The sequence below is a fragment of the Magnolia sinica genome, chromosome 9 (genome assembly GCF_029962835.1).
Source record: "Magnolia sinica isolate HGM2019 chromosome 9, MsV1, whole genome shotgun sequence".
Lineage (NCBI taxonomy): Eukaryota > Viridiplantae > Streptophyta > Magnoliopsida > Magnoliales > Magnoliaceae > Magnolia > Magnolia sinica.
In genome coordinates this window covers 79,761,603-79,786,920 of record NC_080581.1, presented here as the reverse complement: position 1 = coordinate 79,786,920, position 25,318 = coordinate 79,761,603, and the positions used below count along the sequence as shown (strand labels likewise).

Here is a 25,318-nt window from a genome sequence, read left to right as displayed (position 1 = left end):
CCAAATGTGTGCTGGATTGGTGTACCATTAGTACATAGCCCATCAAATGTGAGTTAGACTTAATGAACAGTCTAGATCAATGCATTGACTTTTCAAGTATCCGAATCCAACTAGGGGCACTATGACTTGTAGTGCTGTCAGAGCACTGAACCATCTCTCTAAGACAATGGTACAATTTTTGTTCCGCTGCATTACCAAATTTGAAAAAGGATTAGTGTATTCGTCATAAAATCAAGGGTTGGTATGGTCCACCCGAATCACAGATGGGCTGATTTTTTTGCCTTGAATAAAATTTTTTTGTGGTATCTAATGGATGGAGTAGATTTTGTATGGTCACCATAGCGGTCCCTATAAAAATCAAGGGTGAATGTCTCTCAGCCAACTGTTTTATTTGGCATGGCCCACCTGAATTACAAGCCAATACGATGTTTTGGCTTTACACCTAAACTGGGATTACACATCTAATGGTTAGAGTAGATCTCTCGTTAACATCATCATGAGCCCCACTAAAAATCAAGGCCTTGCATCCCTCTCTAATGGTACAGATAGATTATTTAAGAGAGATTTGTATGGGATATGGCTGTTAGTTTTAACAGGCCCCACTGCCATGTTTATGTAAGATCCACTCCAACCATTAGATATTTAGTCCAATATTAGGCGTAAAGATCTAAAGATAGGATTGACGTGGGTGACACCAAAGGAAATAGTTATCTTAGAGATGTTGACCCTTGACTTTTATTTGCTCACCCTGATAAATATTTAAATCCACTCCAACCATGAGATTCTACACAAAAATTTATGCATATGGCAAAAATATCATACCCATGCATGATTCACATGCACTACACTAATGGAAACTGTTTGGAGGATAAGCGTTGTTTTATACATTGTTTCCTATCATTTGGTCCACTTGATTAACTGACAGAGCTAATTTTTGGGTTCTTGTCCTAACATGGGATGAATGGAGCTAATTTTATTTTATTTTATTATTATTATTTTTTTTTGTCATTGGCCTAACATGGGGTGGTGCACCTTGAGGATCAGGTGAGTTTTACATAAATATCATCCCACCCACCTATTTGTTGGTGAGGCAGCATTGATAATTATATTGATGAATGAGATAGCTTTTTGAAAACCTTTTCTAAAAAGGTAACGAAAGGTAAGTTTTGTATTAACTAGGTAGTCTTCTATAAATTTCAAATTAAATATAAGGTTTTTCTAAATTTCTTAAATAATAAGGGGATTTTACATAAAGAACCTATATATGCTTAATATGAAATTTGCATTCCAAATACGCTTTTTAAAAAGGTTTTCCATAAGCTATCCCATGGGAGTACCTTCCCTTAGATTTGGAGCAAGGTTGGCAGGGCAAGCAAAGGCGCGGTGTTGGGTAGTGGCTTGGTTGAGGTCCTTACTCATGGCTTAGTACGTGGTAGTCTCACAAGGGTTTCAACACTGAGGTCCATGGGTTTGAGTACCCATTCTGGTGTGCGTGGGTGTGTGAAAAATAAATCCACCTCCAACCACCAGGTACATCACCTCAAGTTAGACTCAGGTTCCACAAATCAATCCTCTCACAGATTCAAGTGGACCAGAAAAAGTAGACATGGCATCACTCACCTTTTGAACTATTTCCCTTAGTGTAGCCTCACCTGCATTACAAATTGCCCTGATTTTTGGGCCTCGGGCATAAATTGGTGTGATATTTAATAGTTAGAGTGGATTTCACATAATTCTCGCCATCTAAAAATGAAGCGGAACTTCTCTCCACCAATTGTTTCCTTTGATGTGTGGTCTGCCTGAGTTAAGGTTCAGCCTAATCTTTTGGATCTATGCCTAATCTATAAATACACATCTAATGGTCCGAATGGATCTAACATACCCATCATTCTTTTAAATATATTAGCCAGATCTCTATTTTTTAACAGTTGGGCAGGGATGCTTACCCTTTTTTTAACAGGCCCACCTAGATGTCTATGCAATCCCACTCCATTCAATATTAGATGCCTAATCTCATGTTAGTCTTATGACTAAAAGATTAAGCTGAACTTATTCAAGTGGCTCTATTAGAGGAAAACAGTTGGGCAGGGAGCTCACCCTTTTTCTACAGGCCCACGTCAATGTTTACGCAAAACCCACTCCATTCATTAGATGCCTAAGATTAAGCTGACCTTATTCAAGTGGCCGTATCAAAGGAAAACATCTAGGATAGAGAGAGTTACAATTTTGATTTTTATAGAGCCCACTGTTAGGAAATCCAATCCAACCATTAGATACCACACCAACATTTAGGTATGGGACGTAAAAACCAGTCCCATTCATTATTCATGTGCCGGTGAGAAAACTAGCTAGTCTGAAGTTTTCTTATCCATTGAACTGTTTCTAACATTGTGGACCCCCTTGCCAAAATATCTACAAGGTTATACCTATCTGATGGACGGCTTGGCTATTGCGCATGTTAGCCACCCTACTACTAATGTTCATGACCTGCCTTGCACACGCGTGTGGGCTTGGCAAAGCTCAATGTGGGGACCGTTTGATCATGTCGGACATCTTCCCATCGATTTTACAGTCGGTTCTTCCTAGAGTCACGTCGGACCACAATCCAGTTCTTCTGTCTATTGATGAGCAGAATTGGGGCCTAAAACCCTTCAGATTTGATTCCTCTTGGCTGCTAATTGAAGGTTTTCACCACATGATTTCTGATTGGTGGGCTGGTTTCCAGGTGCAGGGCTTTGTAGGCTACATATTATTTTCTAAACTCAAACAGCTAAAGGTCAAATTGAAGCAGTGGAAGCGGAAGGAATTCTGTGCAAGGGAATCGGAAACGGACTCTCTCCTCTCAGAGCTGTAGAGGATTGATGAGGAGGCTGAAACTTCTTCAATGTCCACCGATATGCTGACCAGAAGAATTCAGCTGATCCAATCTCTCTTAGCGAGGATCTTAAAAAAGGAAATTTCTTAGAAGCAAAAATCCCGAGCTAAGTGGATAAAGGAGGGCGACAGGAACATTAGCTATTTTCACAATGTTACTAACATACACGCTAGAATCAACAAAATTAGTAGCATTGTGATCAATGGCGAAATGATAGAAGACAAAAACAACATTGCGGAGGAGACCATCTCGTACTTCACCTCGCTGCTTAAGGGAGAAGAATGGCGTAGACCTCGACTGGATCACCTTTAGATGGATACCATATCCCTAGAAGATGCTATTCAGCTCGAAGCCCCATTCTATGCGGAAGAAGTGTGGAAGGCAATTGAAGCCTTAGGGGGTGACAAGGCTCCAGGCCCTGATGGTTTTCCCATCTTGTTTTTTCAATCCTTCTGGGAGGTTATCCAAACAGATATGCTGGATTTTTGCAACGAATTTCATTGTAGAACTAAGCTGTTAAAAGGTCTTGGGGCTACTTTCATAGCTTTGATTCCTAAGATTGCATGGGCAACTACGTTCAAAGAATTTAGACTGATCAGTTTAATGGGGGGGCCATGTTGAGGGTCAAATATTACATATCAGACCTCAGTTATTGCCTGATTTTACGTACATGATAGTGCTTAACGTCATATTTTAATTGTGTTTTTATTGCAGGATGTAATCAGGAGCGTGGACTGAAAAATAGTACTAAAAGCGTGGATTTGACACTCCGAAGTCACCAGAGCAAGGGACACACTCCAGAGAACCAAGACTGAAGAATTTACATGCCAGGGATTCGAGGAAATCAAGCCATTCACGTCAAAGAGGCCCGGAATTAGTGAAGAATGCAAGATCACATAGTTCTCGCCATTTGATTTTCTCGAAAATTCATATATGGCCTGGGAGATATAAATAAACCGTACATATTAAATTTCAACGATTGAAGATCTCGAGAAATGGGCCAACGGACAGATCAGGCCATTAATCTCCAATTTGGGACCCACCTAGTTTCTGGATATGCTGTAATTTTGGACTCAACGCCTTAAATGAGGCGAAAAAATGGATGGACGGCACAGATTTCTCTCGAACATCACGATGAACCCATATGTACATTGCATGTACATAGGGTACATGTGCATGAGAAGTGCACCAGACGGAGAGTCCGGTCAAACAACGAGCTGACCCGAAGTTCGTTTTTAAAAAAAGGAAACAGCGTCCGACGCTGTTTCGACGGGTGATCGTTGTGGGCCCCACTCGCTCCTCAGTTCGAAGATCCGCTCCGTTTATTGAAATCAGGAGGTCAAACTGACCGTACCCTAATCTATTTTCTGATTTTTTCAGATGCTACATGTACATGAAGGTTTCGTTGCAGGATGGACGGCGCCAAGAAAACTTCCGTGAGTCACCACGAACCTGACCCAAAACCGATTATGATCTATCGGTTTTTCATGAAAAACTCGGTGGACGGAATGGATTTCTCAAAAACAACATCAAAGTGGGCCCCACCAACTTCGACAGCGATCCCCTCGTGCACAGGCCCTGTTTCCGCATCCGATCGAGTCCGGGATTTGCGGGGGGTAGTGTGTCACGATCGTTAATATTTTGAGTGATCCAGACCGTCCAATGTGTCCATAGGGAGGCCAATAACCTAGCCAAGATTTCAGAAATGACAGATAGGTTGATATCGCACCGTGAATACACTCCAAACGCAAGATGTTTTGCGCTTTCGCTGCGCATACGAACGCTGCTGCTTAAACAGTTGTCCGTCTCCCCCCACGCAGCAACTTAGACTTCGGCGTGAAGTCTTCACGTCCCAGCCGACCAGAGAAGAGCATATAAGGGAGAGAGCACGGTGGTGGCTAGAGGGAAAGGAAGCTTGGACGATTGGAAGAGAGAGAAGATACAAAGTATTGTTATTTTTAAAAGTTTTTTTTATTTGTTTGTCTTTATTATTTTTTCTATGAGATCTAGTCCAATCATGTTGGGCTAAACCTCTTAGCTAGGGCTAAGAGGTGAAGCTTGTAGTCTGATGGGAGAAACTTTGCTTGTGCCTATTGTTTAGACGGACTGATGTTGATTTTAGTTCAAATTAAAAGGAATACTTTCAGTTATTTTTAATGGTTTGTTGTGACTGAAATTACAATAGATCTGCGATGGTTTTGAGTATTTCTTTCTCCTTTTGATGTTTATGATGTTAGGAAGCCCTGTTGTTCACCATAGTCTCCTGGGCATGGTCGGATGGCGGTATCCTTCCTAACTTTCATGCATTGTTGATTGGTTGGTAATTAGTTTAATTCTGTTGTTTGCTCTGTCTCCTGGGCATAGTTTGATGATGGAATACATTTTAATTCATATACCTTTCATCTCTTTAAAATTATAACAGAAGAAGTTCAGTTTAATTTCCATGATTTTTGGAACAGGCATAAGATCTCCCTGACCTCTATAAGTGGATCCTCTGAATCCCTAGTTTCCTTCTTCTGAATTCCTTAAGTTTTAGATAATTATTCCACAATTATTCCTTAAATTCTATTTGGTTTAGATCACATCTTAGTCTAGTTCTAGTTCTACTTGGTTTCAGATAACGTACAGGTATCAGTCCCTTGGGATTCGACCTCGGTCTTACTGAGTTTATTACTACATCACAACCCTATACTTGGGGAGTGAACAAGTTTTTGGCGCCGTTGCCGGGGATTGATGGTTACATTTTTCTGAAATTAATTAGTTTTAGAATTAGGTTAGGATTAGGATTTTACTAACTTTAGGTTAAAGGTTTTTATTTTATTTTATTTTTAGGAACTATTATTCGAAACTAACCTGTTTTCCTGATTTTGTAGGACCCTGTCATGAGTTTTTAAATTGGTAATTCCTTCCTAATTTCTCTACTTTTTCTACTTTTACAATTACGGTTTAAATTTTATAAACTTTCTTCTTTTTGTTTTTAGAAACTAGGTTAGTATTTCCCTTTTTAGAAATTCTTTCTAATTGTCAGAAACTAACTCATCTTTCCTTTATTTCATTTTTAGAAATTTTCTATTTGTAGAACTTTTGTTTAAAAATAACTTTCCTATTTTATAGGCCTTTAAGATAGAAATTTCTAATTCAGTAAGTTCTTTCTCTGCTTTCTATTTTTCAGTTCTCTTTTAGTAATTTACTTTCTAGATTAGGACCTTCTTTTTTTAGAAACTAGTTTACTTCTATCTTCTTTTTAAGGATTTTCTAATTCTAAACCTTCTCTTTAGAAACTGACTTGTTTGTTTTCTTTTGCAGGTCTTTAACTTAGGGACTTCAATTTGGTAATTTCTTTCCAACTCTCTCTTTCTTTCTAGATTTTCTTTTCTTAGGATTAGGTTTAGAATTGATTGAGGGCTGCGAGTGTTGCATGCCCAAGTGGGCCCGTGACGACACTCAACGTCTCTTGACCGAAGGAGGATTGGTTGAGGGGTTGACTATCCATCGTAGGACTAGACACCGCTCGAAATCCCCTGAGTTAACTGAAGTTATGGCTGAAGACCAACCTCCTCTACTTCCACCCAGGGTGGAGGATACCCAAGATGAGAATGAGGTGCATCAGGCACCCCCGCCTCGTACTTTACGAGATTATCTACAATCGGCGGGAGTGAGTACTCCCTCATGCATGATTTTTTCTGAAAACATAGGACAAATGGACATCAAGCCAGGAGTTATCCAACTCCCTCCCAAATTCCATGGACTTGAATCAGAAAGTCCATATTTACATTTGAAAGATTTCGATGAGATTATAGCTACATTATATTTTCCTAATGTATCTGAGGATACAATCAGGCTAAAACTCTTCCCTTTTTCCTTAAAAGAGAAGGCTAAGACGTGGTTACATTCACTGCGTCCTAGATCCATTGGCACATGGAACGACATGCAGAGGGAATTCATAAAAAAATTCTTCCTACATCATAAAACAATTACCCTCAGAAAAGCAATCATGAACTTTGCCCAAAAGGAAGATGAAACATTCTTCCAATGTTGGGAAAGGTTCAAAGATTTGGTCAGTTCATGCTTACAACACGGATTTGAAACATGGCGCATTACAAATTTTTTCTACGATGGACTGACATCTTCCATGCGCCAAATGGTCGAGACAATGTGTAATGGAGAGTTCATTAATAAAGATGTCGACAAGGTATGGGACTACCTCGACAGTCTGACTGAAAAAACACAATCTTGGGACTATTACCCAAAATCAAACACCATGTCTAGACCAACTCAATCTAAGGAGAAAGGCAGAATATATCTCCTGAAAGAAGAAGATGATCTCAAATATAAAGTGAATAATCTCATAAGAAAATTTGAGGCCATGGAAAGAAAGAAGAATAAGGTCAATAAAATTGTTTGCGGCATCTGTGATTGCAACATTCACACAACTGAAAATTGTCCTACAATACCTGCCTTTCGAGGAGTGTTGAATGAACAAGCCAATGCCGTAAACAACTATCAAAGACCTTTTACTGGACCTAACTCCAATACGTACAATCCTGGTTGGAAAAATCATCCAAACTTTAGTTGGAGGAATGGACAAACGGCTATCCCTCAAGGTTTCTTCAATCAAAATCCAAATCAAGTGAAACCTCAAGAGGAACCGGTTCAAAATTCCATACAAGAGCTGGCTCAGGCAATGCGGGGATTTACAGATTTTATGCAAAAGATAGATTCTCGTATGACAGTTATAGAAAAGGGGATGCTTCCTGCACAACCTCTCCCCAATCCTAAACCGCAGTACGAGATTAGTGATCCCAGCTCCTCAAATCAGATGGGACACGCTAAATCCATCACCACTCTTAGGAGTGGAAATATCATTGATAAAACTCTTCCGGTTAGGCCCAAAAAGCCTCAAGAACCAGAAGAGGACAACAATGATGGATCTAGTGATGCCCCACAAAAATTAGAACCGAAACTTCTAGAGAAGCCAGTTGCTCCGTTCCCCCAATGGTTGGTTGCACCAAAATGTCTTTCTAACTCTCAGGATATTCTTGAGGTGTTGAAACAAGTGAAAGTTAACATTCCTCTACTTGATGTCGTGAAACAGATTCCTTCATATGCCAAATTTTTGAAAGACTTATACACGACCAAAAGACGGCGAAGTATTCAAAAAAAAATCTTCTTGACTGAGAAAGTGAGTGCCATCCTGAAGCAAGACATGCCGTAGAAATTGAAGGATCCCGGTAGCCCAACCATATCATGTGTAATCGGGAACCATCGAATTGATCATGCACTTCTTGACTTAGGAGCGAGCGTAAATCTGATTCCCTACTCGGTATACAAACAGTTAGATTTAGGTGAGATAAAACCCACCCTGACCACACTATAACTTGCTAATCGCTCTGTTCGTGTACCAAGAGGGATAATTGAGGATGTGTTAGTCCAGGTCGATAGATTTTACTACCCTATAGATTTTATCATCCTGGACACCGAACCCATCAATAACATGAGCACTCAGATTCCCGTCATTCTTGGTCGCCCATTCCTTGCCACGTCAAATGCAATTATCAATTGCAGGAATGGTGTCATGACTATGTCTTTTGGAAATTTGACATTGGAGTCAAACATCTTTTTCAATAACGGCAGCAACTCAGAGGATGATAACGATTTCCATGACATTAACATGATTGACTCTTTTGTGGAAGATACGACACCTCTGACCTTATCCTCCGACCATCTAGAGACGTGCCTGGCCCACTCCCATGATTTTGATGATGACATGATTAGGGAGACGTGCGCTTTACTTGATATTACACCGGTACTTGAAGTTAACCAGTGGAGGCCACAATTTGAAGAATTGCCACAAACCGATGTAGTGCCTCTACCGTCTAACCTCAAGCCGCCGAAGCTTGACCTAAAACCTTTGTCCTCTGATTTGAAATATGCCTATTTAGGTCAAGATGAGACATATCCGGTGGTGATCTCTGCCCACCTGGAGAAAGAACAGGAGAGTATGCTCATATCTACTCTCATTGAGCATAAAGGAGCCCTGGGATGGACGATAGCGGACCTCAAGGGAATCGATCCCTCGATTTGTACTCACCGCATATATCTTGAGGATAATGCAAAAATCGCTTGGCAACCACAACGTAGACTAAATCCAAACGTGAAGGAAGTGGTTAAGGCCGAGGTTCTTAAACTATTGGACGTAGGTATCATATACCCTATATCTGATAGTCAATGGGTGAGTCCAACTCAAGTGGTCCTTAAGAAGTCCGGAATCACTATCGTAGCCAATGCTAATAATGAACTCCTGCCAACTAGAGTCACTACTGGTTGGAGAATGTGCATTGACTACAGGAAGTTGAATACCGTCACAAGGAAAGACCACTTTCCTTTACCATTTATTGATCAGATCCTGGAAAGGTTAGCTGGTCATTCCTATTACTGTTTCCTTGATGGGTATTCGGGCTACAACCGGATAGAGATAGCCCCTAAAGACCAAGAAAAGATCACATTTACATGTCCCTACGGCACCTTTGCCTACTGAAGGATGCCATTCGGACTATGTAATGCCCCTGCCACCTTTCAGCGATGTATGCTTAGTATCTTTTCTGATATGGTGGGGCAATATCTAGAGGTCTTCATGGACGATTTCTCTATTTATGGTCCATCTTTCAGCAAGTGCTTGGAAAGTCTTAAATGTGTGCTGAAGAGATGTGAAGAAAAGAACTTGGTACTTAATTGGGAGAAGTGTCATTTCATGGTTCGGAAGGGAATTGTCCTTGGGCATATCATCTCGTCCAAGGGAATCGAGGTAGATAAGGCAAAAATCGATCTTATCTCTAACCTACCTCCAACCAAGAACATCAGAGACGTGCGATCCTTCTTAGGACACGCAGGATTTTACAGGCGATTCATAAAGGACTTTAGTCTCCTCTCTCGTCCTTTATGTAATCTTCTTCAAAAGGATGCTCCGTACGAGTGGACTGAGCAATGCCAGGAAGCTTTCACCAAGCTTAAGGGCACGTTAACCACTGCACCTATCATGCAGCCACCCAACTGGAGCCTTCCTTTTGAGCTTATGTGCAATGCTTCTGATTATGCTCTTGGAGCGGTTCTAGGCCTGAGAAAAGATAAGAGACCTTACGTCATCCATTACGCGAGTAAGACTTTAAATCCGGCCCAAGTGAACTACTTAACTACGGAAAAAGAACTCTTAATTGTAGTGTTCGCCTTGGACAAATTTAGGTCCTACCTGATCGGATCCAAGATCATTATCTATACAGATCATGCGGCACTGAAGTATCTTCTTTCTAAGAATTATTCTAAGCCCCGCCTGATACGATGGATCCTTCTACTCCAAGAATTTGATTTAGAAATTAAAGATAAAAAGGGAGTAGAAAACGTTGTAGCCGATCACCTTCTCGCCTTAATACCTCTGATTCCCTTAAGACGACCCATATCAACGACATGTTCCCTGATGAACAACTGTTCAGAGTCGCCCATTCACCTTGGTTCGCTGATATTGCTAATTATCTTACTATAGGTGCCATACTGACACAGTGGACTGCGCAAGATAGGAAGAAATTCTTCACCGAGGTGCGCAATTTTTTCTGGAATGATCCTTATTTATTTAAATATTGCCCAGACCAAATCCTAAGGAGATGTGTACCAGACGATGAGCATCAGAGCGTCATCTCCTTCTGTCACTCACAGGCCTGTGATGGTCACTTTTCTGCTAAAAAGACTACGGCCAAGATTTTGCAGTGTGGCTTTTACTGGCCCACTATGTTTAGGGACACTCATGAGTTTTGCAAAGCTTGTGAGTGTTGTCAGAAATTGGGAGCATTATCCCGTCAAAATATGATGCCTTTGAATCTCATCCTTATCATTGAAGCATTTGATTGCTGGGGCATCGATTTCATGGGACCATTCCCCCAATCGTTTGGAAATCTGTATATTTTGCTCGCCGTGGATTATGTCACTAAATGGGTCGAAGCGATTCTGTGTCGAACTAATGACCATCGCACGGTCATTAAATTCCTAAAAGAAAACATTCTTTCTCGATTCGGAACGCTGCGAGCCATCATTAGTGATGGGGGCTCACACTTTTGTAATAAACCATTTGAGAGCTTAATGAAGAAATACGGTTCTCTCATAAGGTGAGCACCCCGTACCACCCACAGACAAGTGGGCAAGCTGAGATTTCTAATAGGGAAATTAAACACATTTTGGAGAAAACGGTTAACCCTGATCGTAAGGATTGGTCAATCCGATTGACCGATGCCTTATGGGCATACCGTACTGCCTTTAAAACCCCTATTGGAATGTCTCCCTTTAGACTTGTCTATGGGAAAGCTTGTCACTTGCCTGTGGAGCTGGAATATAAAGCGTACTGGGCGATCAAAAATCTTAATTTCAATTTGGACAATACTGGCTCGCTACGCAAACTTCAATTGAATGAACTTGAGGAAATCCAGAATGATGCGTACGATAATTCGAGAATTTACAAGGACAAGATGAAAGCATTTCATGACTAACACATTTTGTGAAAATCATTCACACCTGGTCAGAAGGTCCTTTTGTACAATTCTCGATTACATCTCTTTCCAGATAAGCTTCAATCTCATTGAACCGGCCCTTACATTGTTGTTACTGTTTTTCCTCATGGGGCTGTTGAGATAAGAGATCCTGATAATGGCAAGGAGTTTAAAGTCAATGGATATCGATTGAAACCATTTGTCGAGAAATTTGATTCAGAGGACATGTCTATGCCCCCTGACTGCGCCTGTTTACCAGAATTGATCTCCTAGTCTGATGGAGGTAAATGTAGGTTTATCACTTTCATAAGACTAGGGTAGTTGCTTTATTTGTCTGGCTGAAGACAGTAAAACTTAGCGCTCCTGGGAGGCAACCCAGCTCTTCATTTCATTTCGTTTTTATCATTAGTTAGTTCAATGTTTGTGGGTAACATTACTGCAAACCCTCACGAGACTACAACTCGTCCACTAGGGGCAACCTAGAGGTTTAAAGGCTTGTTGCATACGCTAAATGCAATCGAGAACACCTGCTAAAGTGGTGTAGGTAGGATTTTATTTTTGTTATTTTTATTTTACTTCTTTTGGGTTCTCTCTTGTGCTGACCCGATCTTACGTAAATAGCTTTGGAAAGCCTTTTGATTTTTTCATTCAGGTACTATCTTTCCATCGCTCCTCTTATATTTTTGTTGTCCCATGTGCATTGCATGCTTATTTCTTTTACATTGAGGACAATGTAGATTTTTAGGTTGGGGGTGGGGGATTAGGTTTCCTAATCAGTGTTTCTTAGTCTTGAGCAGAAATTGTGAAAATTTTTAAATTCTTTTAGAATTTCGTATGAATTCGAAGCGATTTTGACAGCCATCTTGGATTTAGAATTACAAGTAAGTGATGTTGGAATTTATGACTCTTGGATTCAATTATTTGTTAGACTTCACAGTTAAGTTAAAACTATTAATCCATGATTAGAAGTTTTAAACATTGATTGAATCAAAATTTTACATGTCACATATCGCTTACACATTAAGGTTTCATTCGATATTGAAGGATTAATTTGGTGATCACTAAGCTTGAAAGGAACTAACCTGAGAAATTGAAAGGATTAGGCGAATGGTCTACACCATAGGTTTGCTCCCTATAGGTGTAGATTTAATTCCCTATGAATGATATGAGAAAAAGTTGGGTATACAGTCTTCACTATAGGTTTGCTCCCTATAGGTGAGGATTTGATTCCCCTTCTTGGCGTTACTTTTAATGGAAAAATCAAAAGCTGGAGGAATGAAAGATGATCTGTGAGGCAAGTTTTGGTTATCATGAATTCTCTTATTGGTTACCAATGATATCCTTAAATAGAAAAGTGAATTTTAATGTTGATAAGTCGAGAGTAGACTATACATCCATGGAATTCAATGTTTAGAATTATTCTAATTGACAGACCAATATTTTGAACTTAATTTTGAAATTTACCGCGTGTTTGAGTCTAGGAGAGAGTAAGGCCCAACATTCATGAATTTGAGAATTCTCACATCTGTATAATTCTGCAAAAATCACTCGAGTTTATAAAAATTGTTCTGTAATTCTCAATTTATTTTTCGCATACCTTGCCCGGGACTAGCAAGATGCTGGTTGGGGGTTGTGTTGAGGGTCAAATATTACATATCAGACCTCAGTTATTGCCTGATTTTACGTACATGATAGTGCTTAACGTCATATTTTAATTGTGTTTTTATTGCAGGATGTAATCAGGAGCGTGGACTGAAAATAGTACTAAAAGCATGAATTTGACACTCCGAAGTCACCAGAGCAAGGGACACACTCCAGAGAACCAAGACTGAAGAATTTACATGCCAGGGATCGAGGAAATCAAGTCATTCACGTTAAAGAGGCCCGAAATTAGTGAAGAATGTAAGATCATATAGTTCCCGCCATCTGATTTTCTTAAAAATTCATACATGGCCTGGGAGATATAAATAAACCGTACATATTAAATTTCAACCATTGGAGATCTCGAGAAATGGGCCAACGGACAGATCAGGCCATTAATCTCCAATTTGGGACCCACCTAGTTTCTGGATATGCTACAATTTTGGACTCAACGCCTTCAATGAGGCGAAAAAATGGATGGACGGCACAGATTTCTCTCGAACATCACGATGAACCCATATGTACATTGCATGTACATAAAGTACATGTGCACGAGAAGTGCACCGGACGGAGAGTCCGGTCAAACAACGAGCTGACCCGAAGTTCGTTTTAAAAAAAGGAAACAGCGTCCGACGCTGTTTCGACGGGTGATCGTTGTGGGCCCCACTCGCTCCTCAGTTCGAAGATCCGCTCCGTTCATTGAAATCAGGAGGTCAAACTGACCGTACCCTGATCTGTTTTCTGATTTTTTTCAGATGCTACATGTACATGAAGGTTTCGTTGCAGGATGGACGGCGCCAAGAAAACTTCCGTGAGTCACCACGAACCTGACCCAAAACCGATTATGATCTATCGATTTTTCATGAAAAACTCGGTGGACGGAATGGATTTCTCAAAAACAACATCAAAGTGGGCCCCACCAACTTCGACAGCGATCCCCTCGTGCGCAGGCCCTGTTTCCGCATCCGGTCGAGTCCGGGATTTGCGGGGGGTAGTGTGTCATGATCATTAATATTTTGAGTGATCTAGACCGTCCAATGTGTCCACAGGGAGGCCAATAACTTAGCCAAGATTTCAGAAATGAAAGATAGGTTGATATCGCGCCGTGAATACACTCCAAACGCAAGATGTTTTGCGCTTTCGCTGCACATATGAACGCTGCTGCGTAAACAATTGTCCGTCTCCCCCCACGCAGCAACTTAGACTTCGGCATGAAGTCTTCACGTCCCAGCCGACCAGAGAAGAGCATATAAGGGAGAGAGCACGGTGGTGGCTAGAGGGAAAGGAAGCTTGGACGATTGGAAGAGAGAGAAGATACAGAGTATTGTTATTTTTAAAAGTTTTTTCTTATTTGTTTGTCTTTATTATTTTTTTTATGAGATCTAGTCCAATCATGTTGGGCTAAACCTCTTAGCTAGGGCTAAGAGGTGAAGCTTGTAGTCTAATGGGAGAAACTTTGCTTGTGCCTATTGTTTAGACGGACTGATGTTGATTTTAGTTCAAATTAAAAGGAATACTTTCAGTTATTTTTAATGGTTTGTTATGACTGAAATTACAATAGATCTGCGATGGTTTTGAGTATTTCTTTCTCCTTTTGATGTTTATGATGTTAGGAAGCCTTGTTGTTCACCATAGTCTCCTGGGCATGGTCGGATGGCGGTATCCTTCTTAACTTTTATGCATTGTTGATTGGTTAGTAATTAGTTTAATTCTATTGTTTGTTGTCTCCTGGGCATGGTTTGATGTTGGAATCCATTCTAATTCATATACCTTTCATCTCTTTAAAATTATAACAGAAGAAGTTCAGTTTAATTTCCATGATTTTTGGAACAGGCATAAGATCTCTCTGACCTCTATAAGTGGATCCTCTGAATCCCTAGTTTCCTTCTTCTAAATTCCTTAAGTTTTAGATAATTATTCTACAATTATTCCTTAAATTCTATTTGGTTTAGATCACATCTTAGTCTAGTTCTAGTTCTACTTAGTTTCAGATAACGTACAGGTATCAGTCCCTTGGGATTCGACCTCGGTCTTACCGAGTTTATCACTACATCACAACCCTATACTTGGGGAATGAACAGGCCATACAAAATTCTGGCTAAAGTTCTAATGTCCCGGCTCAAGAAGGTGATGGGGAAGATCATTTCAGGAAATCAAAGTGCTTTCATTCTAGGTAGGCAAATTGTGGATTACGCTCTTATAGCAAATGAATGCTTGGATTCTAGTCTCAAGTCCGGGTCCAAGAAGATTATATGAAAGTTGGATATGGAAAAAGCGTATTATCACGTAGATTGAGACTTCCTGTATTACATGATGCTGCGGATGGGATTCGGGGTCAAATGGAGAGGATGGATGAAAGCATGCATAGGATCGGCCTCCTTTTCGATCCTTGTCAATGGATCTCTACACGGTTTCTTCAAAAGCTTGAGGGGCTTACGGCAAGGAGATCCCCTATCTCCATTTCTTTTCCTTACAGTAGGTGAAGCCATGTCCAAGTTGCTGCATAAAGGTCAAGCTGAAGGTCTCCTTTGTGGATGTAGATTGAAAGGTATGTCTAACCCGATTTCTCACATCCAGTTTATAGATGACACACTGATTTTTTCTGAAGCTAGCTCAGATAAGGTGGACTTCCTGCGTACTACGATTTGATGCTTTGAAGTCGTATCTGGTCTGCGAGTCAACTTAGCAAAATGAAAAATGTATGGGGTCAATTTGGAGACAGAGGAGCTTAATTCTTTTACTGAAGTTTTCGACTGTACGGCAGCCACTCTCCCTTCTTTCTTTGTTACCCTTCCCCTTTGTTTTTGTTCGCCTCCTATATACTTGTGGGAGAAAGTCATAGCAAGGTTCCAGATTTATCTTGCCAGATGGAAAGGATAACATTGGGAGGTCAGCTCACCCTTATTAAAGCATCCCTATCCAACTTACAATTGTGCTGTATGTCTGTCTTCAGATGCCCGGGACCAGTGTTGGACACTCTTGAAAAGCTTAGACAGGATTTCCTTTGGCACGGCAAGGAAGATAAGAAAAAAATTCATTTATTAAAATGGAAAGAAGTGTGCAACCAAATTCAAGAAGGAGGTTCAGGGGTTAAAGACCTTAAGCCGATGAATCGAGCTCTCTTGGGGAAATGGATATGGAGATTAAGGTCGGAAAACGGAAATCTTTGGAACATTATTATCAAAAGCAAATATGGCAAATCAGAGGAAGGATGGTGAGCAAAGACTCCTCGACCTACAGGGCGTCGGCTATTTGGAAAGACATTCTTAAAATGAAAAAGATGGTTCTCAAAGGCGTCGGCTTCGAACTTGGGAAAGGCTCTAATGTCAGTTTTTGGGAGGATATCTAGTTGGGGGAGGCCCCTCTCAAAGAAAGATTTCCGAACATCTATCTTCTAGCCTCTCGTAAAGATAGTTCTGTGGCTGACTGCTATTCTGTTGTTGGAGACAACATAGTTTGGAATTTCCTTTGTAGAAGGAATCTGCAAGATTGGGAGGTCTCAGAATATACGACCCTTCTGGAAGTCATTTACTCGGTCAGGCCTTCTCAGACAGACGTTGACAGGCTAATCTGGAGATTGGATAAGTGTCGCAGATTTTCTGTCAAATCGCTTTATCAGCTGATTCACAGTAACTTGTTCGCCATGGTCTCTCAGCAGCCCTCGCATATCTGGAGATATCCAGTTCCCCTTAAGATCGTTGTTTTCAGGTGGTTAGTCAGTAAGAAGAAGATTCTAACTGTAGATAATCTGAAAAAAAGGCGGATGTTGTTTGCTAACATCCGCCTTTGCTGTATGAGGAACCAAGAAACAGTAGACCACCTCCTTCTGCATTGTTCTTTTATATCCAGAATCTGGTCCGAATTCTGGTTTCGGTTCAATATTTCCCTGTGCACTCCCGAAACGGTGGACCAACTTCTGTTTGCATGCCATGGGGTAAAAATTGGCAAGAAGAAAACCAGGCTTTGGAGGATGGCAATCCTTGCTACCTGGTGGTCCGTGTGGGTTGAAAGAAATAGTAGATGCTTCTCGGACGATTCTAACTCGGTTGATGTTGTTATCTCCAAGTCTAAGCGCCTCTTAATTGAATGGGCCTCTTATGTAGATTCTTGGAAGGATAGTGATCTTAGCTTTATTGGAGTTTAGGGAGTTTGCAATCTCTGCAGACTCTCCCGCCTTTTTGTATCTCTCTCTTTTCTTAATACAATCGTTATCTTTCAAAAAAAAAAAAAAGCATTATGATGACATGCAAGTCCTGTGCTCATCAGCACATATGGATCCCCATGGACTACTTTTAAGTTGCAACAAACAGAGGATTTAGCGCTACAGACTGCTAGCACACTGGCACAAGAGTTGCACCAATACTCATTGCCAGTTGCTGCTAAATACTATCAAAAATAATGTTAATAAGGCATTCATATTCTTTTTTTTTTTTTTTGTTTCAGATGCTTAAGTTAATAAGTAATGTTAGTAATGCTTTAAGTACATGAAACAAGAATCTAATTGGATTTTTTGGGAAAAAAGATCAAAAGAAAATTAAAGTTTGAGATTGTTTACCATCACCGGAGGCTGGATTGTTATTGGTGGCAGAAATCCAACTTAACCATAATGTTACAAGTTCCTTGCTTTTTTTGTAGGGTGAATTTTTAACATTCTCTATCTAATATGTTTGCAGACAGACCTGTTTGTAAATATGCAAAATGCATTATAAGTTATTGCCTCAATTGTTTTTGTTAGAAATATCACATTCTGTACATTGAATAAGAATAATTTTACTAAAAAGTTTTAGTAGATAACAAAGATAGCTGCAACTTATAGTTAATATATTGGAAATGCACATCCTACAATCACATCCCATAAAAAAAGAACATATTTTTTTTATATCATCAATGCATCAAAAGCTAGAAACAATAGCTAATTTTTACTTTCCAGAGAAGTTTGCAACAAAAGATCCCAGAATGAGGGACATACTCATGTACAAAGTTAACCCAATTTGCGCTTGCGAACAGATCTGAGTTGAATACCTTCAAGCGAAAATGATTTTTTGAGGAATTCTAATTTTCTTGATTATGGAGAAAAAGGGGCTGAATTCATCATTTATATAAATAAATAAATAAATCCTTCATCAACCACCGTATCGAATTTCGCAAAAAATAAAAATAAAAACAAAAACAAAAACAAATTCATGGAGTAGAAAGTAGAGCAGAGTAACTGATGAAATCTGTAGTTTTCCATTCCCTCATGATTCAATTTTTGTTTTTCATATCCCTGTATTCATTCAACAATCTAATCAACCTACTTACTAAATAATTATTAAAAAAAGAGCTTGGTGGAAATACCTTATTTCATAAAAAAACAATTCGGATCAATGGTAGTAGAGAGCAATTATTTCGCCTTTGCAGTTCCTCCGCCTACTTGAAGATGTTTGTTGCTGTATGCATGTACTCGTCGAGTTAGAATTAAGAGAATTCAAGATGAAAATAAAATCAAGAAGCAGCGACAATGTAGGGGAGATGTCGGTGCAAAAAAGGCCCATAAATCAAAACAACAAATCTACAAAGCAATAGAAAAACAAGATTTACCCAAACCTGAAAATCTCCTCTTTGACAAGTGAAGAAACTCAACATGCTCCGTCTGTCCTTTGTCTGTCTTGTGCAACTGCAAAACCAATGGCCGACGTGACAATCCCTTGAAGAATACCACTAGATCCACCATAGAAAAAACTGATGCAGGACATAAAATTCAAATATGATGTGTAAGATTTTCAGGCTTAAGATCACGTTAGTTCAGAACAATTACACAAATTTCATATTCTACACAAAAGTTCAAACATTCAATCAAGGGCAATCTATGTGGGTCCAGACATACACATATTAGGGCTGGATCAATAAAAATTATGGACCAAACGATACTCAAAGGAAAGTAAATTCATCCACACATATACAACAATAAGCCCATAATCCAAGGGATTCATAGGTTTCAGTTCAGAGAACCTTACGATTAGAAAAAATGGGGCAAAAAAATTGAAAATAATGCAGTCTAGGGTTCGGGTTAGGGAAAGAAAGTATGAGAGGAATGAAAGAGGTGGAAAACGGAACATGGAGACAGTCCACGCGCGCAGACAGCGGGCCAGACCTGACACACGTGCGCAGGGGCCTGGCCGCACGTGCGAAGGGGTCCCGAACCTGAGAACCAACTCCTTGAGTATGGTCAGCCAGAGATGGGCTCCAAAACCCCTGAGTTTTGTGCCGATCCGATATGTGGTCTATGCATGGTGCTCCGCTGAAGTTTCAGCCCTCCTGCAGGGTCATATTCTGGAATTCTGCTGTAGAGAGAAAAATTACTGCAATAGAGAACGGATTTAAAGCGTAGATGATCGTAGGAAAAGAAAAGTGTGGATGGTAGAAGATGGAAGCGAATCGGGATAGGTGTGGCTTCGCACTACAGTAATCAGTCCTTCGAGGAAATGAGGGTTTTACACTCAATTGGATTTCCACAACTCAGAAACTCAGAGGAGTAGAAAAAATGCAGGAATTTTTTACTAATCTTCAATGAATCAAAAAGACTATAAGGGGATGCCTATTTAAAATAAAACCTTACACCCAAAAAACTCGCGCCATGTGCACAACCTATTCTTTGGCGATGAAGTAATAAAAAATAACAACTAATCAAAGTAATCTAAACCGTTCATAATACTCTTAATAACGATAATAAGCAAAACCTAAATTACGAGATTAATCAGAATAGTGGGCCACGATTATGAGAACCCATGGTGGGCTTTTCATGGCTATCGGGTCCACTCCAACGAACCAAAACGCAGCCCCCTAACTAGGAGGCCCTCCCTGGACGTCATCATCGATCCAGATAGATGGTAGGGCCCTCCTCCTCCTTGCGTACGTGCGTAGGAGAGGCATGCGTGTGAGCGTGATGTCCCCATCGAAAACTCAAAAAAAAAAAAGTAAAAGAATAAAAAATTCCGAACTCCAACCAGATCCCCTAGGAAGAAAATCACGCTAGATGATGCTCTAAAATCAATGATTTTGCAGAATTCTGCAATCAAATGAAATAAAATCAAAGTATAAACCACATAACTCAACAAAAATGAAGAACCTAAAGTATATGGAATAAGATTGAGAGACAAATATGTCCACTACCGACAACGACGAATGGAAGGGCTTCCCAAAGAGTTAGCAGGGAGTTGTTGGCACTGTAGTCGCTGAGGACCATATAGGCCCTCTCGATCCTATTCACAAGGCCGATCAAGCTCTCCACGAGAAGCTCGGAAGGCGATGATGAGAGACTCCGCGAGGCCTAAGGAATCGCAGCTGATGGCAATCACAGTGGTAGCTGCAACATCAAAACCAAAAATTCTTCTCCCAACCAACTTGATCCAACTTCCATCCCATCCATCCATCTTAAATCCAACTGATCTGAAGTTGCTATCATCGGATCGGTTCTGCGAACAGACGAACAAATCTGCATAATCCAGAAGAAGCAGGAGAGATCAATTTTCTCCATTTTACATTGATCAGATTATTTGGACAGAGAGATCGATGGGAATAAGAAGCTCCCTGTGAGGGTTACGGAGATGAAGGGAAATGATTGGGAGGGGGGGTTGCGAGTGCCCAGTTTTAGTTGGTGCCGGCAAATGGTACCCCCACATGGAGGATACATTTTTTTTAAGGCAATAAATCAATAAACAGAACTTATGAAAGAATTAAATACATTAGCAGCAACTCATAGCGCCCATCCTCAAATATCAAAATTAGGGAAATCAACATGTACCTTCTCAACCTCAAAGTCATACAATTCAGCAGCTGGAAAAAGCCAGGAAAGGAAATATCATGACATTGAAGGTATGCTTCATTCATATATATATATATATATATATATATATATATATATATATATATAACTTTATGCTCATGTCAATTAAAACATAAATGCAAAGGATAATGTGAAAATTATGAATCCACATACTGTCATCCATTTTGAATTTGATAGCATCTTCTGTAAATTTCTTCATTTTTGCATCGGGCAATTATGAAGTGTTGCTCTTTGCGAATTGTCCACAACAATATAAGGCAAGATCTTATCATGTGAGCCCAATCAAATTTAAAAAGTTGTTTCCCTTCATAGCATTGTGATCAGTAAGCCAGAGAAATGAAGTTCATCTTTTAAGCACAATCAATAACAAATTGCAATATGCAATAGCTTACATCCAAATACATTGGTCTAGATAGAGGACTAGTGCAGCTTTTCCAAATACACTGGTCTACATCAAACTGCAACAATAAATTCTGTTCCAACATCCCAGCTAGTTAGATGATCCACTAAGTCCCTCGTAACCTGCACATTCAATGACATCTAATAAGGTATTTAAATTAGAGCTTGTTTGCTCACTCAACGTTCATTGTCATGATAAAAGCTATGGGGATGCAACTTTGCAGAATCATAGAGAAGATGTAATCTAAAATAAAAGGATTGGAGCCCGGACTGTAGATGGAGGATGTCCTACAAATCTCCATCAGATTGGAAGATCCAAACCCTTTTATTTTGGTAGAGGTCAGCAGATTATTAACAAATTCATATCATATTAGCCAATATGTATCAAGAATTTCAAGTGGCTGATACAACATGTAGAAGTAATATGTAAGACTTTGGAACTTTGTCAAAGTTCTATTTTCCATCCATTTATGACTGAAAGCAAAAGACCTCACAGTCGAGCTGATGTGCATCACTGGACTTTGAGACCTGCATCAATAGCCTGCTTGAACACAACCTTGTGTAGATCTAATCCATGATTCTTTGTGTAATAATTCCCAACTAAATAAGAGATTCAATGTGAAACCAAGATAAGAACTGCAATTATCAATCATAGGCAGGGTCATGCACAAGATATACACAGGTTGAGTAATAGAGGGGAAAAAAAAGGTAATATTTGCAATAAAATGTACCATCTGGACACATAAAACACTCAGTAGATGACCCTAGATCAAGGTATGTTGTATAGGTAACGGTGGCCGTAACAATCACCACCATTACCAATATGGGTATCGGCCCTAACGGCCGATACAGGGGCTTAACAACCGTTACAACGCCCGTAATGATTAAAAATGTTCTTTTGACTGAAAAATTATGAAAAAATATGTAGAAAATCCAGAACAATATAAGTATTCCAGATATGTATTCATTTTTTATTTTGAACATGTCTATTGGTAGTGTAACAGTCCACTCTTTGGTGAGAATGTTGTATCGGGCCGTCTAGTGAATTTGTGAACATGATTATATTTATATCTAATGTTTACACATTACAATCAAGCATTACAACTAGAAATAAAAAAGGCATAAATACTACTTTTTCTTTTTTTCTTTTTTCAAGATCTATTCACTCAAATCACTTCAATTTATAGTTTTAATCTTAAAAACATTAGTAAGAGTGGTCAAAATCTTTTGTAAAATGATCTAGGAGACTTTTCGGAACGAGAAAAGTGAAAAAACTGAGGAGAGAAATAGGTTTAAATACAAAAAAGCGGTTGTTTTTCGACCGTTATGGGGGTAACGATCATTATGCACCATAACGGTAACGGCCGATATGGTCCCAAAAAACCAACTGCCCCGTTTCACCCTCGTATCACATAACGGTCATGGCCGTTACCTATACGTGTCAACATTTATGGATGTATCATAATGGATAGGGAACACGTTGCCCTAGATCATTCGTGAGTGCACCAAAATTTTAGAGGAGACGACAGCCGCAAGTTCATGCAATTTTTGCAAGAGTTCATGCTTAAAATTCAAAAAAGGAAAATTCATAGAGGATAAAACCAACAGCTCCCTTAATCCATTACATAAAGTGAGGAGATGATAAAGAAAACAAAACAGTCCATAGAAAATAGCAACTACTACACAAGTTTGACTTTTTTCTTCAAATTTGATAACTTAAAACAACCACTTACATATTTTAATCTTAAAACAAACCATGCATCATCTAAGTACATTAAAAAATCATATAAGGTGCCCCATTGGCAGATACAGTGATGCAAAATAATTAACCACTTGCTCTTAAAGCTTGAATTGTTAGAGCATGGCGAATTAATCTCTTTATCTCATAGCCCAGGCCCTATATCTCATGGGTTAAGACCTCGGTCGAACTCCCCTCGTGGGCCCCAAATCACATGGGTACCGCCTCACACGAGCCACCCAAATCACACAAGTGGGGCCCACCTCACATGGGCCGCCCACCCTGAGTGTGCCCCTACATCCCAGGGGCAACCCCACTTGAGCCCGGTGTGAAAATGCCCTTGCATTAATCACCCCCGGTGAGGAGTCTCAAACACGAGACCTCCCACTCTGATACCAATTTGATGTAGGATAATTAACCACTTGCTCTAAAAGCTCAAATTATTAGAGCATGCCAAATCAATCCTTTTATCTCATAGCCTAGGCCCCACATCTCATAGGTTAGGACCTCAGTCGAACCCCCCTCATGGGCCCCAAATCACATGGGTACCGCCACACATGAGCTACCCAAATCACATGGGTGGGGCCCGCCTCTCACAAGCCACCCACCTCACATGGGCTGCACACTCCGAGTGTGCCCCTGCATCCTAGGGGCAACCCCACTCTAGCCCAGTGTGAAAATGCTCTTGCATTAATCACCCCCAGTGAGGAGTCTCGAACACGAGACCTCCCGCTCTGATACCAATTTAATGCAGGGTAATTAACCACTTGCTCTAAAAGCTCGAACTATTAAAGCATGCCAAATCAATCCCTTTATCTCATAGCCCAAACCCCACATCTCATGAGTAAGGACCTCGGTTGAACCCCCCTCATGGGCCCCAAATCACATGGATACCGCCTCACACGAGCCACCCGAATCACGGGTGGGGCCCGCCTCTCGCGAGCCACCCTCCTCACACGGGCCGCCCACCCCAAGTGTGCCCCTGCATCCCAGGGGCAACCCCATTCGAGCCCGGTGTGAAAATGCCCCTGCATTATCCAGTTTCTCAATGGAGTAAGTAATCTTGTCAAAAAAAAAAAAAAAAAAAGAAGAAGAAGAAGAAGAAGAAGGAGAAGAAGAAGGAAAGGAAAGAAAAGAAAAGAAAAGATAAAAAGAAACAATGGTTCAACAAAACTATGTCAGGAGTTCAAAACTCCATTTGAATTAGAATTCCAAGTCTCCATGTAGCGGATACCTTATGTAAATATCCAAGCATCTGAGTTGGGTACTCCAGTTTTTCCGAATGATCCAATTATTGAAGCTTGTCGATTGCCGATATCTACGTGTATCTGTGTTCTATAGTTTAAAGAGCAAGATCATAAGACTCGTGAAATAGGTTTTGATGCGAGATTTCTTGGTTTAGCCATAAATAACAAAATGATGTCACATTTCCAAGAATATTGTAAACTAACCATAAGGTATCCACAGCTCAAGGAGGTTTAGAATGACTCTATAATTGTGAGTAGAATAAGTTTTGTGCAGATGATTGACTCTCTTCCACCTTCCTTGTAGTACATATTATCTAACCAAGCTGCATATGTTTCATAATTCTACTATAGTATCAGTCGGCAATTGAATGGTGCAGACTTGCAGGACTATTTATTTTCTTTTGGACAATTAGAGTCTTTTAGAAAATGAGACTTTGTTATCCATAAACAATTTTATTTCAGTTGCCAAATTGCTAATTTCATGATATATCTACTTGCATCATCTTTACGTACTCATTTGTGTTGACTATCACTATATGATCATTTTCCCTGGTCTAGTTTCAACATTGTTTACCATTTGTTTCAATTTGTTCCTAGCAGAAAACTGGTAAGAAACAGAGCTTCTCTTGTTATATGGTACTATTTATATGGAATGATTTGCTTCTTTTTCAGGTCAAAGCAGTGAAGAAGCTTCTTAAGATGATCCCACAGAACATATAAGAAGGCTTGAGGGAGTTCCTGTATTTACTGTTCAAAATTTGAAAATTGCAATAGCTACAGCCAGTGGAATTAAGTGCTGTTTCAGTGTTATATGTGTTTCCGTATATCATATTTGTAGCATTTAGAAAAAGGACCGTGGTTATAAATCCTTCTGATTTTTGCTGAAAATTGTGGTTACTTCAGAACACACATCAGCAAAGGGAAACTCCTCCAAGTTTTCAAAGGGGAAACTGTAGAAGATATGAAATATCAGAACTTGTAATTGAAAAACAGCTCTAAGTTGGATGGATTCCACCCAAAACATACGAATAATCCAGGAAGTGATGCGGTCACCGCAGGATG

At 39.9% G+C, this 25,318-nt stretch overlaps 1 protein-coding gene and 1 non-coding gene across 5 annotated transcripts in view; both read right to left on the bottom strand.

Moving 5' to 3' along the window:
- Nucleotides 1–21,352, bottom strand: part of LOC131255805 (uncharacterized) — a 149,275-nt gene extending 127,923 nt beyond the window's left edge. For 2 of the 4 annotated variants that reach the window (XR_009176459.1, XR_009176460.1), the window contains exon 1: nt 20,254–20,904. The gene's annotated coding sequence lies outside the window, so the exon portion shown is untranslated. Of the gene's footprint in view, nt 1–19,143; nt 19,230–20,253; nt 20,905–21,025 lie in introns of those variants that run through there. The other 2 variants (XR_009176458.1, XR_009176461.1) reach the window with 2 other exon arrangements.
- Nucleotides 6,852–6,958, bottom strand: LOC131257157 (small nucleolar RNA R71). Its single transcript, XR_009177172.1, has one exon. It is a non-coding gene; the product is annotated as a small nucleolar RNA R71 (small nucleolar RNA).
- Nucleotides 21,353–25,318: the final 3,966 nt, after the last annotated feature.